Below are 14,823 nucleotides of genomic sequence, written 5' to 3'. Positions count from 1 at the left end.
GGATTATGTAAAACATTTAAATCCATTTGACGGAGACTCTGTGAAGGCTGTCCAGGGACTGAGACCTCATTATGAATATTAATTGTTAATAATTATCCTTCTCCTCAGGGTAATTCTCATTTCAGGACAGTGGAACATGATGTAGAGGAAGGGAGGGAGAGAAGATCACAGAGGGATGGAAAGTGAAGAACTGCATGACTCTCATGATTATACTGTCTGTCTGTCTGTCTGTCTGTCTGTCTGTCTGTCTGTCTGTCTGTCTGTCTGTCTGTCTGTCTGTCTGTCTGTCTGTCTGTCTGTCTGTCTGTCTGTCTGTCTGTCTGTCTGTCTGTCTGTCTGTCTGTCTGTCTGTCTGTCTGTCTGTCTGTCTGTCTGTCTGTCTGTCTGTCTGTCTGTCTGTCTGTCTGTCCGTCCGTCCGTCCGTCCGTCCGTCCGTCTGTCCGTCTGTCCGTCCGTCCGTCCGTCCGTCCGTCCGTAGTATATTATAATTTTCCATTCTAACCATAATTTGATTGTTTAATAAGATTTTTATTTTTGGATTTACACCGTAAACTTATAAACTAGAGCATGTGCGCTCAAATCTGAAACACTTACTTAGACATACTAGTTCTCCCCATACAGTCACAGCTGAATCCTCATCAAAATTCACTGAAGATTGCTGCGAGAAAAAAATAACATCCAACTGTGTCTAGTTGTGTGCTCATTTTAACAATAGCTGTCATGCAAATCAGGCCCAATTTTGCACTCTCTAGGGCTCAGAGTGCATCAGGTTGAAGAAAATATATTTCTTTGCGTGCCACTTAAAAGGCATGTTTAATTGCATGCCTAATGTAACAGGAGACCAAATGCGGTCTCCTCTCTCAGTACCTCTTCATACTTATTTGTTTTCAAATCTTTTCTCTAAGATTCCATTTTTGGATGCTTTGTTTCATTATGTTTCTCTCTTGTGGCTATTATTTTATGAAGAATACCCACTGGACAATTCAGTGACTTATGTAACCATATCTAATGCAACATAATGAATGTGCACAGTTAGATTCAGTGAAGTCGTAAGCAGTACTTCACTACGTATAGAATAATTGTACAGACTATGGATTAATTATACACTGCTGAACCAAATATCTGGTATAGCCTTATTCTATGGCAGTGGAAAAAAATGGGTAAACAATAAAAAAAAAAAATCTTGTCTCTTTCCTTGAAGATTTCATCGCTGCCAAAAGAAAGTGCTAATTAGGAAAAAACTGAAACAATCCTTGGCTTGTAAATCTTTAATTTCCAGCCTGACACTGTTTGCATCCTCATCCTCCCCCAGTCATCCTGCCCCTTATTATTCAGCACTAGGAATCCAAGGTGAAACCAGTGCTCCCTGCATTAGCAAATGATGTGGAGTCATGTATATTGTACAGGTGACACACTTCAAAGTATATTGTACATGCTGTAGTTCTTAAAGTATCCAACAAATTACATTTCTTCATTAAAAGTAGTCTGATTAAGGGCTGGTTGGTCAGCTCGCGTTGAACCGTACACGCTCGCACACAGACACGCTCCTCGTTTGTGCATTTAAACTAGAATGTTTGGAAACATATTATGACAATTTGATTATACTGTGATAATTGTGTAGGAGTTTATAAACAGATTTTTTTAAATATAATTTTGCTGTTGCTAATCCCAGACAAATATTTTCTTCAATTCATCAAGTATGTTTTTGGATTCTTCATTGACCGTAAAGGAATGCAAGATAAACTCAAATTCTCCACGTATTCAAGGCTTCACAGGGTGAGTAATTAATAGGGAAAACGTGTTTTTCTTTTTTAGTAAAGTATTCCCTTAAGGCGGTGTTATAAAAGGTCACAGGGTCACTAAAATCAGTATAGGGGCCATAGTCTGGGGAGCATGATGGTACACAGCAAATTTCATGGCAATCCAGCAAATAGTTGTTTGGGATGAAATGGTGGACGGACTGACTGATCAATATAGCTGTGCCACTGGCGGGGTTGAAGACTAGAAAGAAGCTTTGTATTGAAATATTTGATAAAAGTAAAGTATGCTGAATGTTTATGGATTCAAAACTTCTCAAGGTCCTGAGATGTTGATTGTGTGGGCTCTACCACCTTGACTGGTTGGGTTTTTCACACTTCAAATCTCCATTGAGTCATTTTCAAGATAGACCCATGGCGGTGCGGGGGAACTTGAAGTTGAAAGCTCATTTGCCCGACTGACATCACTATAAGAGGCTCAATATTATCGAGTAGACAGGCCTCACTACTAGACAATCTTGGCTCAATCTTACAAGCCTAAATCATCACAGATGACAGTTTCCAGGAAATTGTTTTCTGCATCCTCTTCATTCAACAATATGAAAGCCGATGAACATTATCGAGGAATGTATATTGATAGTCATTTATCTTCCATGAATAAGAGCTATTTGAGGGTTGACTATAAAACATGCTGGAAAACTCAGTTTGTAAAGGACTTCAACCTCAGTCAGGGCTGCTGTAAAAAAGGTAAAATTCAACATTGATCATGATAATTATATTTCCTTAGATTTTAGACATCTAATCTTAATTTGTTGTTAGTCAGGCGAGAGGGGAAATGATCATCAGCGATTCAGATAAGATTATGGTAATTACCTTACCTAATCTCTCACACTATTGTATTACTCTTCACCACAACAATCCTCCTCTTTTTATGTCACAACATAAAATAGCAGACATTTTTAGCATTGTGTATTCTGTTACAAAATAATTGTGTTAATTTGTTACATCTTTAGTAATATATATTTTCATGTTAAAAATGTTATGGGATGGTTCACATGAAATGGACAATACTGCCCTTTTCTCTAAGCCCCATTGGTTTTCCTGTCCTTGGAAATCATAATTTAATATAATAATAATAATATGTGAATTATCTAAAGGGTGGGGAAAGTGACTTCTTAAAGTGGTCTGATCAAAGAGGATCTTTGTCCCAGTCTATTTTCCCCTTCATGATATTATTCATTTTAAGTGAACAGATGCTGTAATTATAAGCCAGAGTGACACATACAGTAAGAGTCAGACCTACTGTATATGAATTATTCATATTATTAATTCTATTTATGCATGATAAGGTTTCTATGTGTATTTACCATTATCACTGACATGAACTTAAAACCAATTAAAACCGAGGACAAATTAGGTATTTAATGTAAATTAGGCTTTAAGAGAAAAAAAGGGAGTATCAAGAAGGTGGTTTATTGTGAATGGAAATAAGGCATAGAAAACTTGGAATGGGTTCACTCTTTTAAGTAGCACACCACAAAATCCTAATGTACTCGTGTCTTTTTAAGGCAAGGTTCCGTCATCTTCCTGGAGTATTTCCATGAAGGTAAATAGGTTGCAAAATGCAGAGGTGGGGAGTACGTTATTCAAGATTACAGTCATTAGAACACGTTCAAATAACTGTAGTCTAAATGGGATTGAAGTGCTTTTTTTTTTGCTTTTTTCTGAGTGCATATTGGAGGCCATTTGAAAAAAGCAGCAGGGCAACTTATTATTTTAAGTAAGTAATACACTCTTGACTGCCACCATTATAAACAGTAGCCTCAATGATCTGTTTTGTCATTTTGAGTTGGGACTTGTTGGCATGCTGTGGATGTTTTTTTACAGCATTATACAGTACATGCCTCTTTTCACAACTCTTTTCTAAACACTTGATTCCGTTTAACCACATGAACCCTATTTGGGGGGAAATAGGTGAAACTTCTGTGAAAATTGACGATCTACAAGCTTAAAACGAGTGGTAACGTGACATGTTTTCAGCTTTTAGATTGGATATTTTGGAGTTTGGTGTGTAGAGTGACCCCAGTCAGCAAGTGGCGTTTAAGTGGTTAAATAATCCGGAGGATATTTGTTTTCCAATTGTTTTAACAGAAAATATAAAATGTGTAACCCTGAACAAAATGCAATGTACTTTTATTTCATACCATAGTGCCACATTAGGCTGTACACTTTAAGGGAAGAGATTAATATTCTTGAAAAAAACAAAGTATTTTTTTATTTTCTTTGTAACATTTATGAGATCTAGATTTCACATTTTGAAGTGCGTGCCCAGATTGAATGTTCATATGCGTTCAAGAATATTTAATTCATTAAGGTCGAGAGACCTGTCAGCAAAAAGAAATGTCCAATATGCCATCTAACTGACCTGCCCTTTAGCAATCTCAGGCGTTAATAGACATGCAAATGAGAGAGACTGAGAATGGAATGAGCTTGCTTAAGAAATTACGAGCAAGCTTATGTTAGCAAATGTACAATACACTGTACATTTAATCAATGGTTTACACCAGGGGTTTGTTCTCGATTAGCAAGTTAACTGGATCTGTTTAGTTGTAAATTCCTATTACAAAAAAAACAGGGAGAGTCTGTTACTATGACAACTTGCCTTGGAACTATCCTAAAACCAGGAAACTTAACCTGATCTAGACCCGACCTTGCAGTGGTGTTTGGTGATAGTTCAATGAAATAGCTACAAACCTTTCGTCTGAACTTTAAACTGACCACAGTGTGGCCCTTTCTTGGAAAATCCAACATGTATGGGCACTCATTATTCAAGATTCTTAAATCCAACAGGCCGGGCCGGGAAATAGGTTTTCGCCCCTGTTGGTGAGTCTGTCTGTCTGTCTGTGAGCAGCAGATCTGCAATGATCGGCGTGAAACTTTGCAATGCACACTGCCAGTAGGCCAAGGAAGAACCCGATCCAGGGAGTGTGTGTGCATAGTTTCACGTCGATTAGCTGCTCACATATGTATATATATATATATATATATATATATATATATATATATATATATATATATATATATACATGCATACATAACAATTAAAGGCACATAAATAATACAAGCAACAACCACATCATAATGCCAACAGACCAAATTTTCTTGAAAAAATGACAACATATCACGCACACACCAAATATGGTTCACATTAATGCCCCATTGGGTAATACACAATATTCTGCCACTACAGGGGGGGGAGGTTAGGTTTATTTATTTTTTAAATCCCCTTTTTGTTCAATATTTCTCCAACATTACCACATCATTCTGGGATTTTAATCTTTTCGATTCCCACAAAACCAAAATGAGAAAATATCAGGCTTAAAGTCATTACGGTGGGAACAATTTTTTTTCTGTTTTCGTCACTCGTCACTTTTCCTCACTACCGAAACGGAAAAAAAAATTCACAAAAAAATCACTACCAATCAGCTTTAAATTGCCTGAAACGTGCTCCTAACAGGTTTTTGGGGGAACAATTTCTTTTCTGTTTTCGTCACTCGTCACTTTTCGTCACTACCGAAACGGGAAAAAAAATCACTACCAATCAGCTTTAAATTGCCTGAAACGTGCTCCTAACAGGTTTTTGGGGGAACAATTTTTTTTCTGTTTTCGTCACTCGTCACTTTTCGTCACTACCGAAACGGGGAAAAAAAATCACAAAAAAATCACTACCAATCAGCTTTAAATTGCCTGAAACGTGCTCCTAACAGGTTTTTGGGGGAACAATTCTATTTCTGTTTTCGTCACTCGTCACTTTTCGTCGCTACCGAAACGGGAAAAAAAATCACAAAAAAATCACTACCAATCAGCTTTAAATTGCCTGAAACGTGCTCCTAACAGGTTTTTGGGGGAACAATTTTTTTTCTGTTTTCGTCACTCGTCACCTTTCGTCACTACCGAAACGGAAAAAAAAATTCACAAAAAAATCACTACCAATCAGCTTTAAATTGCCTGAAACGTGCTCCTAACAGTTTTTTGGGGGAACAATTTATTTTCTGTTTTCGTCACTTGTCACTTTTCGTCACTACTGAAACGGAAAAAAAGAATTCACAAAAAAGTCACCACCAATCAGCTTTAAATAGCCTGAAACGTGCTCCTAACAGGTTTTTGGGGGAATATTTTTTTTTCTGTTTTCGTCACTCGTCACTTTTCGTCACTACCGAAACGGAAAAAAAAAATCACAAAAAAATCACTACCAATCAGCTTTAAATTGCCTGAAACGTGCTCCTAACAGGTTTTTGGGGGAACATTTTTTTTTCTGTTTTCGTCACTCGTCACTTTTCGTCACTACCGAAACGGAAAAAAAAAATCACAAAAAAATCACTACCAATCAGCTTTAAATTGCCTGAAACGTGCTCCTAACAGGTTTTTGGGGGAACAATTTTTTTTCTGTTTTCGTCACTCGTCACTAGTCGTCACTACCGAAACGGAAAAATAAATTCACAAAAAAATCACTACCAATCAGCTTTAAATTGCCTGAAACGTGCTCCTAACAGGTTTTTGGGGGAACAATTTTTTTTCTGTTTTCGTCACTCGTCACTTTTCGTCACTACCGAAACGGGGAAAAAAAATCACAAAAAAATCACTACCAATCAGCTTTAAATTGCCTGAAACGTGCTCCTAACAGGTTTTTGGGGGAACATTTTTTTTTCTGTTTTCGTCACTCGTCACTTTTCGTCACTACCGAAACGGGAAAAAAAAATCACAAAAAATCACTACCAATCAGCTTTAAATTGCCTGAAACGTGCTCCTAACAGGTTTTTTGGGGATTTTTTTTTTTTCTGTTTTCGTCACTCGTCACTTTTCGTCACTACCGAAACGGAAAAAAAGAATTCACAAAAAGGTCACCACCAATCAGCTTTAGATAGCCTGAAACGTGCTCCTAACAGGTTTTTGGGGGAATTTTTTTTTTTCTGTTTTCGTCACTCGTCACTTTTCGTCACTACCGAAACGGGAAAAAAAATTCACAAAAAAATCACTACCAATCAGCTTTAAATTGCCTGAAACGTGCTCCTAACAGGTTTTTGGGGGAACAATTTTTTTTCTGTTTTCGTCACTCGTCGTCACTACCGAAACGGAAAAAAAAATCACAAAAAAATCACTACCAATCAGCTTTAAATTGCCTGAAACGTGCTCCTAACAGGTTTTTGGGGGAACAATTTTTTTTCTGTTTTCGTCACTCGTCACTTTTCGTCACTACCGAAACGGGGAAAAAAAATCACAAAAAAATCACTACCAATCAGCTTTAAATTGCCTGAAACGTGCTCCTAACAGGTTTTTGGGGGAACAATTTTTTTTCTGTTTTCGTCACTCGTCACTAGTCGTCACTACCGAAACGGAAAAAAAAAATCACAAAAAAATCACTACCAATCAGCTTTAAATTGCCTGAAACGTGCTCCTAACAGGTTTTTGGGGGAACAATTTTTTTTCTGTTTTCGTCACTCGTCACTTTTCGTCACTACCGAAACGGGGAAAAAAAATCACAAAAAAATCACTACCAATCAGCTTTAAATTGTCTGAAACGTGCTCCTAACAGGTTTTTGGGGGAACCATTTTTTTTCTGTTTTCGTCACTCGTCACTTTTCGTCACTACCGAAACGGAAAAAAAAAATCACAAAAAATCACTACCAATCAGCTTTAAATTGCCTGAAACGTGCTCCTAACAGGTTTTTTGGGGATTTTTTTTTTTCTGTTTTCGTCACTCGTCACTTTTCGTCACTACCGAAACGGAAAAAAAGAATTCACAAAAAGGTCACCACCAATCAGCTTTAAATAGCCTGAAACGTGCTCCTAACAGGTTTTTGGGGGATTTTTTTTTTTTCTGTTTTCGTCACTCGTCACTTTTCGTCACTACCGAAACGGGAAAAAAAATTCACAAAAAAATCACTACCAATCAGCTTTAAATTGCCTGAAACGTGCTCCTAACAGGTTTTTGGGGGAACAATTTTTTTTCTGTTTTCGTCACTCGTCACTCGTCGTCACTACCGAAACGGAAAAAAAAATTCACAAAAAAATCACTACCAATCAGCTTTAAATTGCCTGAAACGTGCTCCTAACAGGTTTTTGGGGGAACAGTTTTTTTTCTGTTTTCGTCACTCGTCACTTTTCGTCACTACCGAAACGGGGAAAAAAAATCACAAAAAAATCACTACCAATCAGCTTTAAATTGCCTGAAACGTGCTCCTAACAGGTTTTTGGGGGAACATTTTTTTTTCTGTTTTCGTCACTCGTCACTTTTCGTCACTACCGAAACGGGAAAAAAAAATCACAAAAAATCACTACCAATCAGCTTTAAATTGCCTGAAACGTGCTCCTAACAGGTTTTTGGGGGAACATTTTTTTTTCTGTTTTCGTCACTCGTCACTTTTCGTCACTACTGAAACGGGAAAAAAAATTCACAAAAAAATCACTACCAATCAGCTTTAAATTGCCTGAAACGTGCTCCTAACAGGTTTTTGGGGGAACAATTTTTTTTCTGTTTTCGTCACTCGTCACTCGTCGTCACTACCGAAACGGAAAAAAAAATTCACAAAAAAATCACTACCAATCAGCTTTAAATTGCCTGAAACGTGCTCCTAACAGGTTTTTGGGGGAACATTTTTTTTTCTGTTTTCGTCACTCGTCACTTTTCGTCACTACCGAAACGGAAAAAAAAAATCACAAAAAAATCACTACCAATCAGCTTTAAATTGCCTGAAACGTGCTCCTAACAGGTTTTTGGGGGAACCATTTTTTTTCTGTTTTCGTCACTCGTCACTTTTCGTCGCTACCGAAACGGGAAAAAAAATCACAAAAAAATCACTACCAATCAGCTTTAAATTGCCTGAAACGTGCTCCTAACAGGTTTTTGGGGGAACAATTTTTTTCTGTTTTCGTCACTCGTCACTTTTCGTCACTACCGAAACGGAAAAAAAAATTCACAAAAAAATCACTACCAATCAGCTTTAAATTGCCTGAAACGTGCTCCTAACAGTTTTTTGGGGGAACAATTTCTTTTCTGTTTTCGTCACTTGTCACTTTTCGTCACTACTGAAACGGAAAAAAAGAATTCACAAAAAAGTCACCACCAATCAGCTTTAAATAGCCTGAAACGTGCTCATAACAGGTTTTTGGGGGAACATTTTTTTTTCGTCACTTTTCGTCACTACCGAAACGGAAAAAAAAAATCACAAAAAAATCACTACCAATCAGCTTTAAATTGCCTGAAACGTGCTCCTAACAGGTTTTTGGGGGAACATTTTTACTCGTCACTTTTCGTCACTACCGAAACGGAAAAAAAGAATTCACAAAAAGGTCACCACCAATCAGCTTTAAATAGCCTGAAACGTGCTCCTAACAGGTTTTTGGGGGATTTTTTTTTTTCTGTTTTCGTCACTCGTCACTTTTCGACACTACCGAAACGGGAAAAAAAATTCACAAAAAAATCACTACCAATCAGCTTTAAATTGCCTGAAACGTGCTCCTAACAGGTTTTTGGGGGAACAATTTTTTTTCTGTTTTCGTCACTCGTCACTCGTCGTCACTACCGAAACGGAAAAAAAAATTCACAAAAAAATCACTACCAATCAGCTTTAAATTGCCTGAAACGTGCTCCTAACAGGTTTTTGGGGGAACAATTTTTTTTCTGTTTTCGTCACTCGTCACTTTTCGTCACTACCGAAACGGGGAAAAAAAATCACAAAAAAATCACTACCAATCAGCTTTAAATTGCCTGAAACGTGCTCCTAACAGGTTTTTGGGGGAACATTTTTTTTTCTGTTTTCGTCACTCGTCACTTTTCGTCACTACCGAAACGGGAAAAAAAAATCACAAAAAATCACTACCAATCAGCTTTAAATTGCCTGAAACGTGCTCCTAACAGGTTTTTGGGGGAACATTTTTTTTTCTGTTTTCGTCACTCGTCACTTTTCGTCACTACTGAAACGGGAAAAAAAATTCACAAAAAAATCACTACCAATCAGCTTTAAATTGCCTGAAACGTGCTCCTAACAGGTTTTTGGGGGAACAATTTTTTTTCTGTTTTCGTCACTCGTCACTCGTCGTCACTACCGAAACGGAAAAAAAAATTCACAAAAAAATCACTACCAATCAGCTTTAAATTGCCTGAAACGTGCTCCTAACAGGTTTTTGGGGGAACAATTTTTTTTCTGTTTTCGTCACTCGTCACTTTTCGTCACTACCGAAACGGAAAAAAAAAATCACAAAAAAATCCCTACCAATCAGCTTTAAATTGCCTGAAACGTGCTCCTAACAGGTTTTTGGGGGAACCATTTTTTTTCTGTTTTCGTCACTCGTCACTTTTCGTCGCTACCGAAACGGGAAAAAAAATCACAAAAAAATCACTACCAATCAGCTTTAAATTGCCTGAAACGTGCTCCTAACAGGTTTTTGGGGGAACAATTTTTTTTCTGTTTTCGTCACTCGTCACTTTTCGTCACTACCGAAACGGAAAAAAAAATTCACAAAAAAATCACTACCAATCAGCTTTAAATTGCCTGAAACGTGCTCCTAACAGTTTTTTGGGGGAACAATTTCTTTTCTGTTTTCGTCACTTGTCACTTTTCGTCACTACTGAAACGGAAAAAAAGAATTCACAAAAAAGTCACCACCAATCAGCTTTAAATAGCCTGAAACGTGCTCCTAACAGGTTTTTGGGGGAACATTTTTTTTTCGTCACTTTTCGTCACTACCGAAATGGAAAAAAAAAATCACAAAAAAATCACTACCAATCAGCTTTAAATTGCCTGAAACGTGCTCCTAACAGGTTTTTGGGGGAACATTTTTACTCGTCACTTTTCGTCACTACCGAAACGGGAAAAAAAAATCACAAAAAAATCACTACCAATCAGCTTTAAATTGCCTGAAACGTGCTCCTAACAGGTTTTTGGGGGAACAATTTTTTTTCTGTTTTCGTCACTCGTCACTAGTCGTCACTACCGAAACGGAAAAAGAAATTCACAAAAAAATCACTACCAATCAGCTTTAAATTGCCTGAAACGTGCTCCTAACAGGTTTTTGGGGGAACAATTTTTTTTCTGTTTTCGTCACTCGTCACTTTTCGTCACTACCGAAACGGGGAAAAAAAATCAAAAAAAAATCACTACCAATCAGCTTTAAATTGCCTGAAACGTGCTCCTAACAGGTTTTTGGGGGAACACTTTTTTTTCTGTTTTCGTCACTCGTCACTTTTCGTCACTACCGAAACGGAAAAAAAAAATCACAAAAAATCACTACCAATCAGCTTTAAATTGCCTGAAACGTGCTCCTAACAGGTTTTTTGGGGATTTTTTTTTTTTCTGTTTTCGTCACTCGTCACTTTTCGTCACTACCGAAACGGAAAAAAAGAATTCACAAAAAGGTCACCACCAATCAGCTTTAAATAGCCTGAAACGTGCTCCTAACAGGTTTTTGGGGGAAATTTTTTTTTTCTGTTTTCGTCACTCGTCACTTTTCGTCACTACCGAAACGGGAAAAAAAATTCACAAAAAAATCACTACCAATCAGCTTTAAATTGCCTGAAACGTGCTCCTAACAGGTTTTTGGGGGAACAATTTTTTTTCTGTTTTCGTCACTCGTCACTCGTCGTCACTACCGAAACGGAAAAAAAAATTCACAAAAAATCACTACCAATCAGCTTTAAATTGCCTGAAACGTGCTCCTAACAGGTTTTTGGGGGAACAATTTTGTTTCTGTTTTCGTCACTCGTCACTTTTCGTCACTACCGAAACGGGGAAAAAAAATCACAAAAAAATCACTACCAATCAGCTTTAAATTGCCTGAAACGTGCTCTTAACAGGTTTTTGGGGGAACATTTTTTTTTCTGTTTTCGTCACTCGTCACTTTTCGTCACTACCGAAACGGAAAAAAAAAATCACAAAAAATCACTACCAATCAGCTTTAAATTGCCTGAAACGTGCTCCTAACAGGTTTTTGGGGGAACATTTTTTTTTCTGTTTTCGTCACTCGTCACTTTTCGTCACTACCGAAACGGGAAAAAAAATTCACAAAAAAATCACTACCAATCAGCTTTAAATTGCCTGAAACGTGCTCCTAACAGGTTTTTGGGGGAACAATTTTTTTTCTGTTTTCGTCACTCGTCACTCGTCGTCACTACCGAAACGGGAAAAAAAAATCACAAAAAAATCACTACCAATCAGCTTTAAATTGCCTGAAACGTGCTCCTAACAGGTTTTTGGGGGAACATTTTTTTTTCTGTTTTCGTCACTCGTCACTTTTCGTCACTACCTAAACGGAAAAAAAAATTCACAAAAAAATCACTACCAATCAGCTTTAAATTGCCTGAAACGTGCTCCTAACAGGTTTTTGGGGGAACAATTTTTTTTCTGTTTTCGGCACTCGTCACTTTTCGTCACTACCGAAACGGAAAAAGAAATTCACAAAAAAATCACTACCAATCAGCTTTAAATTGCCTGAAACGTGCTCCTAACAGGTTTTTGGGGGAACATTTTTTTTTTCTGTTTTCGTCACTCGTCACTTTTCGTCACTACCGAAACGGAAAAAAAGAATTCACAAAAAAGTCACCACCAATCAGCTTTAAATAGCCTGAAACGTGCTCCTAACAGGTTTTTGGGGGAACAATTGTTTTTCTGTTTTCGTCACTCGTCACTTTTCGTCACTACCGAAACGGAAAAAGAAATTCACAAAAAAATCACTACCAATCAGCTTTAAATTGCCGGAAACGTGCTCCTAACAGGTTTTTGGGGAACAATTTTTTTTCTGTTTTCGTCACTCGTCACTTTTCGTCACTACGGAAACTGAAAAAAAAATTCACAAAAAAATCACTACCAATCAGCTTTAAATTGCCTGAAACGTGCTCCTAACAGGTTTTTGGGGGAACATTTTTTTTTCTGTTTTCGTCACTCGTCACTTTTCGTCACTACCGAAACGGAAAAAAAAAATCACAAAAAAATCACTACCAATCAGCTTTAAATTGCCTGAAACGTGCTCCTAACAGGTTTTTGGGGGAACAATTTTTTTCTGTTTTCGTCACTCGTCACTAGTCGTCACTACCGAAACGGGAAAAAAAAATCACAAAAAAATCACTACCAATCAGCTTTAAATTGCCTGAAACGTGCTCCTAACAGGTTTTTGGGGGAACAATTTTTTTTCTGTTTTCGTCACTCGTCACTTTTCGTCACTACCGAAACGGAAAAGAAAATTCACAAAAAAATCACTACCAACAGCTTTAAATTGCCTGAAACGTGCTCCTAACATGTTTTTGGGGGAACTTTTTTTTTTCTGTTTTCGTCACTCGTCACTTTTCGTCACTACCGAAACGGAAAAAGAAATTCACAAAAAAATCACTACCAATCAGCTTTAAATTGCCTGAAACGTGCTCCTAACAGGTTTTTGGGGGAACAATTGTTTTTCTGTTTTCGTCACTCGTCACTTTTCGTCACTACCGAAACGGAAAAAGAAATTCACAAAAAAATCACTACCAATCAGCTTTAAATTGCCTGAAACGTGCTCCTAACAGGTTTTTGGGGGAACAATTTTTTTTCTGTTTTCGGCACTCGTCACTTTTCGTCACTACCGATACGGAAAAAGAAATTCACAAAAAAATCACTACCAATCAGCTTTAAATTGCCTGAAACGTGCTCCTAACAGGTTTTTGGGGGAACATTTTTTTTTCTGTTTTCGTCACTCGTCACTTTTCGTCACTACCGAAACGGAAAAAAAGAATTCACAAAAAAGTCACCACCAATCAGCTTTAAATAGCCTGAAACGTGCTCCTAACAGGTTTTTGGGGGAACAATTGTTTTTCTGTTTTCGTCACTCGTCACTTTTCGTCACTACCGAAACGGAAAAAGAAATTCACAAAAAAATCACTACCAATCAGCTTTAAATTGCCGGAAACGTGCTCCTAACAGGTTTTTGGGGAACAATTTTTTTTCTGTTTTCGTCACTCGTCACTTTTCGTCACTACGGAAACGGAAAAAAAAATTCACAAAAAAATCACTACCAATCAGCTTTAAATTGCCTGAAACGTGCTCCTAACAGGTTTTTGGGGGAACAATTTTTTTTCTGTTTTCGTCACTCGTCACTTTTCGTCACTACCGAAACGGAAAAAAAAATTCACAAAAAAATCACTACCAATCAGCTTTAAATTGCCTGAAACGTGCTCCTAACAGGTTTTTGGGGGAACATTTTTTTTTCTGTTTTCGTCACTTTTCGTCACTACCGAAACGGAAAAAAAAAATCACAAAAAAATCACTACCAATCAGCTTTAAATTGCCTGAAACGTGCTCCTAACAGGTTTTTGGGGGAACAATTTTTTTTCTGTTTTCGTCACTCGTCACTTTTCGTCACTACCGAAACGGAAAAGAAAATTCACAAAAAAATCACTACCAACAGCTTTAAATTGCCTGAAACGTGCTCCTAACATGTTTTTGGGGGAACTTTTTTTTTTCTGTTTTCGTCACTCGTCACTTTTCGTCACTACCGAAACGGAAAAAGAAATTCACAAAAAAATCACTACCAATCAGCTTTAAATTGCCTGAAACGTGCTCCTAACAGGTTTTTGGGGGAACATTTTTTTTTCTGTTTTCGTCACTCGTCACTTTTCGTCACTACCGAAACGGAAAAAAAAATTCACAAAAAAATCACTACCAATCAGCTTTAAATTGCCTGAAATGTGCTCCTAACAGGTTTTTGGGGGAACAATTGTTTTTCTGTTTTCGTCACTCGTCACTTTTCGTCACTACCGAAACGGGAAAAAAAATTCACAAAAAAATCACTACCAATCAGCTTTAAATTGCCGGAAACGTGCTCCTAACAGGTTTTTGGGGGAACAATTTTTTTTCTGTTTTCGTCACTCGTCACTTTTCGTCACTACCGAAACGGAAAAAAAAATTCACAAAAAAATCACTACCAATCAGCTTTAAATTGCCTGAAACGTGCTCCTAACAGGTTTTTGGGGGAACATTTTTTTTTCTGTTTTCGTCACTTTTCGTCACTACCGAAACGGAAAAAAAAAATTCACAAAAAA

Source organism: Gymnoscopelus microlampas, assembly GCF_963454915.1.
Source record: "Gymnoscopelus microlampas genome assembly, chromosome: 1".
In the NCBI taxonomy this organism is placed as follows: domain Eukaryota; kingdom Metazoa; phylum Chordata; class Actinopteri; order Myctophiformes; family Myctophidae; genus Gymnoscopelus; species Gymnoscopelus microlampas.
The sequence above is the reverse complement of the archived record's forward strand: the minus strand, read 5'-3'. Positions refer to the sequence as shown.